Here is a 6,000-nt window from a genome sequence, read left to right as displayed (position 1 = left end):
TCAATCTGAAGTTCAGGAGGAATTATGCAAATATAGACCTTTCTTGGCTACACAATTGTCAGGGCCCTGCTTAAAATTTATAAAATTCAATGCGCTCCTTTTCTTACATTGTTAATCGTAAATCTGATTCCTTTATCAGGTCTAAGCTTTCGGGAGAGAGTTTTCGGAAAAAAAGAAGAAAATATTATGATACCCAATATCCGTTCAAAATTAACCAAAAAATATATATGTAACTTTCGCTATTAGACTTTTATTGCTAGTGGAAACTGGGCCTAAATATTTTTCGGAGTCTCATCAGCTATACTATAATAGTATAAAAAGGTAAAGTTTGTGAGTTCGTTTGTAGGAGGTAATCTCTGGAACTGAAGAACCGATTATGAAAATTTTTTCACGTGATAGCTACATTATTTCTGAACGACATAGGCTATATTTTATTTTACCGCTACGGAGATAATAATGATGATGGAGTTCTTTTATTCCTTCGTGGAACTTAGGGTTGCAGCAGTTCTTTTCCATGTCTCCCTATCTTTTGCTGCTACCTTGACATGGTTCTACGAAAGTCCCACTCTTTTTAGGTCTGTCTTCAATAGAGATAATACTTCTTATCAAAATAAATAAACTCCACCCCACAACCTTAACCAAATTGTACTGACATTAGGGAAAGGTATAAATAATTCAATGTGCAAGTAATACAGTGGGGTGGCCACTGGCCACTTATCTTGTCCAATGCACTCGGAGGTAATGGCCCGAAAATTTTGTGTCCCTTTGTTTAAGAAAATCACTGTCATCTGATAGACGTCCACGGCTGGACATAGGTGTCTTGTTGAAACTTCCACAAGTCATTGTCTTACGCCGCCTGAATTCAGCGACTCGACGAGTCACTCGTTTGATGTCAATGTCATCTATCCAGTTTGGGCTTCGGCCGTGGCTAGTTATCAGGTACCACCCTACCGGTAAAGCCACCAAGCGATTTAGCGTTCCGGTGGTTCCGGTACGATGCCGTGCCTTCCAAGTTAGCCCGCTCCCATCTTAGACTGCATTATAAATTACAACCAGGTGAGATGGCTAGGCCCGTCAAGGAGTAACTTGTATCTGAATAATATAAAAAAAGAAGGACTGTGAAAGGGATCTAGGTTAGCCCGTTTCCATCTTAAACTGCATCATCACTTACCACTAGGTGAGATTGCAGTCAAAGGCTAACTTGTTTCGGAATTTAAAAAAAAGATGGCATTTCATCTTCGCTATAGCTATTTTAGTAAAATACAACACTTTCCCGGAAATAACGACAATAATATAAAAGCGTCGTAGTCCATTATGTTAGGTGCAACTTCGGACAAAATAAGTAATGACCTGCTCCCTACAACTTTACTCACACATTGAATTATTTATATCTGTCTCTACGTAATGCCACTTCAATTTACTTTGTGTGGGGTAAAAATGTACTGATAGTAATGTAGGAAATACGGGGTTTTATTTATTGGGTAAACTTAACAGCTGTTTCCCTCACTCACTCCATACAAACGTAGTTTGTTTCTCGTTTGAATACTCTTGAACCACTCAAACTTGGATGTAACTTTGTACACACGTTCTAGAAACTAATATCTATGTCTGTGGTTTAGCAGAATTCCGTATAAAGAATTAGTTTCAAAGTTACATGGGTTTAAAGATATTCCTGAGACCGTGCAACTTTAAAACTAATAATATATTAACGGAAATCGTGGAAAACTAAAGACATAACTACACATTATTTTAGTTCATGAAATGTAGCTACAAATATTGAGTATTTTTCGGTTTAGGGTTTACGAGATATGACTCTCTGACAGACAGATCGACGGACAGACGGACGGACGGACGGACAGAACAGGCTTAGTAATAGGGTTCCGTTGGCACCCTTCGTACAGAACTCTAAAAAATTGTTTTAGTCGCTTGTCGCATTGAAGTAATCGCTTTCGCGCCAAAGCCATGGCGCTACCGTTAGGTATTATTGGGTTCAAGAGAACTTGATCCCTTACACGTGGCAGCTATTTCGGATTTGTCAGTCTGTTTGCACACAATTTCAGCCCTGATTGAAAGAAAATCAATATTTGATCAGGACCTGCCCTCCGAAGTGTGTTTTTCATCACATCGCTGATTCTTTCTCTCTCGTCGTCCCTAATTCGTGTTTGCGGTGAATAAATAGTGGAATATTTTAATTATCTATACATAATATGAAAAATTCGTTTGTCCATATTATTATAAAAAAGATTGTGTTGACCGAATAACTGATATAACAACGCACAGCCTAAACCGCTTGGATTAGAAACCAGTAAGTAGTTAGAAATCTTTTTGGACGTAGGCAATCATTAAGGGAGGATTTTAAAAAATTCTACCTTTAAAAGGGCTAACGGAGGTTGAAAGTTCCTAATTTTTCAAGTAATATCGATGAAGTGTTGGGGTTTGTGCTTAAAAATAAAGAAATAATGATTTTTGGAAATTCTTACCCAAGAGGTTTAAGCACGGATTGAAAATGAATATGAAAGTAATTCATTGTTTGAATTTATATCCATATAAAGTGGTTAAAAATGAAAAAATATTTTAGGATCTTTGGGAATTCCACCTCCTCACCGATTTATCAAAAATCTGTCCAAGCAAAACCAGGGCGGGTCAGCTAGTATCAAAATAATTATTGATACGGCTTTTGCTCTTGAATTCTTTCATTCGAAAATCGTGAAAATTTCTGTAATTCGATTTTTAACGTCAGGTATTTGTATAGTGTATGGAGAAATATTATTCATAAAAACGATAAAAAAACGACCTTTTCTCTGGATGCTTTTACAAGACAGGTATAAAGAATCGCGCAAAGGAAAATAGATACACAATTTCCATAATTAAGTTTCCTTGAAGGTAAACTCCAAAGAAAACGTTGCTCCTTATTCAAAGCGATTGTGCTAGAAATTTTTCTTTGAGAATCTGCATTTTTTAAGTTAACTTTAAAACGCCCCGAGCCTTCGGTCAGCGCTGTATACCTAAGGGTATTTTTTTTGTTGTTGTAACTAATTTTAATAAAATATACCTATCCATATCCATACTAATATTATAAATGCGAAAGTGTGTCTGTCTGTCTGTCTATCTGTCTGTTAACTTTTCACGGCCCAACAGTTTGATTGATTCTGACGAAATTTGGTTCAGGGTTAGCTTATATCCCGGGGACGGACATAGGCTACTTTTTATCTCGGAAAATCAAAGAGTTCCCACGGGTACCGTACAAAAAGTACATAACCATTTTATATTTGCAACGTTCTTTAAGTTTCACAGAGATACCGTTACGACAATATCAAAGTATTAAAAATCAAAATCACGTTACAAATACCGAATTTCTAACGTGATTTTGACGAACGTAACATAGCGTTATCAAGCCATGCTTTAAGGCTTTTAATTCTCTGACCATGTTTAATTTTCAGGAGCTATTATTTCTCATGTTATTTATGATTCATACATAGAATACTTAGTGTTCAGAAAGTAATTTTGTATTTACAACATTATTGAATAGAACGCTTTAGTGTAAATACAATGATATCACGGTATTTTTAATGTTATTTTGGTATTTACGGAGCTTTCTGTGGCTGCGTTTTATTTCTACAAACCGTTGTATCGCAGCTATTTATGATTCCGACATAAAGTAATTTTGTACCTACAACGTTCTTTAATTAACTAACGCGGGCGCCGTTCGGACCATCTGTGTAGAGATTTCGCAGCGAAAATGAAAATTGAGAGAAATTTTGAGAGTATAGTGGCAAAATGTAGTGCATGGGAGCTGGGTTTCATTATGTTTTCTTGGGAAATTGTTGAGAGAGGAAAGGAAAATATAAGGATTATACTGTATTTGTTAATAATGATGCATATAATTAAGAAAAAGCCAATATTTTAATTACATAAAAATGCTCCTATCTGGTGCAGCAGTATACCTAGTCTTGATTTAGCATTAGAACTTAAAAAAAAAACAAGACCATAATAATTATAATTATTTGAATTCTAATATAATAAACTAGCGCAGTGGTAAGCGTTGTGGTCTTATAAGTGGAAGGCTCTAGATTCGATTCCCAGTAAGAGCAATTCAAAAAAATTCTAAATTGTCTGGTCTGGTGGGAGACTTCGGCCGTGGAGGATCTATCTGCGATTGCGTCACATTACCGTCCCATCGGATTATGAGAGTGAGGGAATGATGGGAGTGCAGATCATCTCCTGTCACCTTCACCTTCTAGGTAAACGCGTCCCATCTTAGACCACATCATCACTTTCCATCAGGTGTGATTGTGGTCAAGCGCTTACCTATAGTGAATTAAAAAAAAAAAAAACTCCTGTCAGTTCCTGCTGGTCTTCATCGCTGGTCCCGTCCCGTCACCGTAATTCTAGGCATTCTTTCTATTCATTCGCATTATCTGATACGCAAGACGATGGCAAATGAAATCACGTACAGATAATACTGTTTTAGTTTTGTACGGCATTGTATCTGAAGTTTACTGGGCTAGGTCATGTTGCGATACCAACGTGACTTGCATGTTCGGGGGACCATGGATTTTGGGAGTTATATGAACGCAATTACTAATTTTGAATCATTTTAAGTACCTATAGAATGTACCGGCTCTACTCACGTATTTCGTCGATGTGTAAGCCCGACTTTCGAACTCATCCGAGGTCCTTTTTCATAGGGACATCGCACCCCTTACGGACTTCTGGGAGGATGCCTTAAGTGGGGGGCGGGGGGGGGGGGGGGACGGGGGGGGGGGGACAGCGCTGTTTTACGGAATTCGGTTTTTATGAAATGTAGCATGTTCTTTGCTATGTTAGTTGAACTACGCGCAAAATTGAAACAATGCAGTGAAATAAATGTTATAATTTTCTAGCAGTTTATTATTTCAGTACTGTTCATATTTATGGTTAAGTTGTAATTACCTACCGTTTATTCACCTGGATTCACTTATGTGAGGAGGGTGTTGTGGTTTCTCGAAACTTTTCTTAGGAAGAGTCTACGTTATAGAGAAAACTTAACTATCCTCGATCGTATCTGTAACGGATGGTCACCCTCGCCATGCCGCTGCAAGCTTCGAGCTGCATTGTCCTTCAACCGTAGTAACGGTAACCAATACCACATTGTACGAGACGAGCACTTTGTATCCAAAGCGCGTCCTTTGCGAATTTATTGTAATGCAATATAGCCAAGGACAAATACGTTAGTCAAGTATGCGAAATCTGTTCTAAATTATGTCTCGATCGAACACTATTAGCAAGTCTCTGGTGAATTCAAGCTTGATACAAAATGATAGGAAAATGCGATGACAATGACTACAAGTGTAAATTAAAAATTTTCAACACCCCCGACAAGTGAAGGTTACAGTAACTAGAAAAGAGCTGATAACTTTCAAACGGCTGAACCGATTTTCTTGGACTATTCCGCGCCTAATATCCAAAGTATCTGAGTTTTCTAAAACATCATTTTCAAATAAATAATTATATATATCTAGGCAACGTCCATCTTGACAGCTTGACATTTGTCAATTGACACTAGAATATTATGAACCTAAGGGTTATCTAACCTTCTTTTCTACAAGAAAACTAGAAAAGAGCTGATAACTTTTAAACGGCTGAACCAATTTTTTTGGATTATAGCTAAGAACACTCTCGATCAAGCCACCTTTCAAACAAGAAAAAGTAAATTAAAATCGGTTCATTCGTTTAGGCGCTACGATGCCACAGACAGATACACAGACACACAGATACACAGATACACAGATACACAGATAAACAGATACACAGACACACAGATACACAGATAAACAGATACACACGTCAAACTTATAACACCCCTCTTTTTGGGTCGGGGGTTAATAAATAGCAGATATCGGCACTTTGCCTAGTTACTCGGTAGCTTAACAAATACTATACTTATAGTTAAATAACTAGCTGATGCCCGCAGCTTCGCCCGCGTGGATTGGTCAGATCCCCTGCAGCATCAGGATTGAG

General features: G+C 37.6%; 1 protein-coding gene across 1 annotated transcript in view; it reads left to right on the top strand.

Moving 5' to 3' along the window:
* The first annotated feature begins 4,184 nt into the window (after nucleotides 1-4,184).
* The window catches only part of LOC123873193 (acyl-CoA:lysophosphatidylglycerol acyltransferase 1-like), a 175,362-nt gene continuing 173,546 nt past the window's right edge, over nucleotides 4,185-6,000 (top strand). The window contains exon 1 of the mRNA XM_045917916.1: nucleotides 4,185-4,190. The gene's annotated coding sequence lies outside the window, so the exon portion shown is untranslated. The remainder of the gene's footprint in view (nucleotides 4,191-6,000) is intronic.

Source organism: Maniola jurtina, chromosome 16 (genome assembly GCF_905333055.1).
Source record: "Maniola jurtina chromosome 16, ilManJurt1.1, whole genome shotgun sequence".
NCBI lineage: Eukaryota > Metazoa > Arthropoda > Insecta > Lepidoptera > Nymphalidae > Maniola > Maniola jurtina.
The sequence above is the reverse complement of the archived record's forward strand: the minus strand, read 5'-3'. Positions and strand labels throughout refer to the sequence as shown.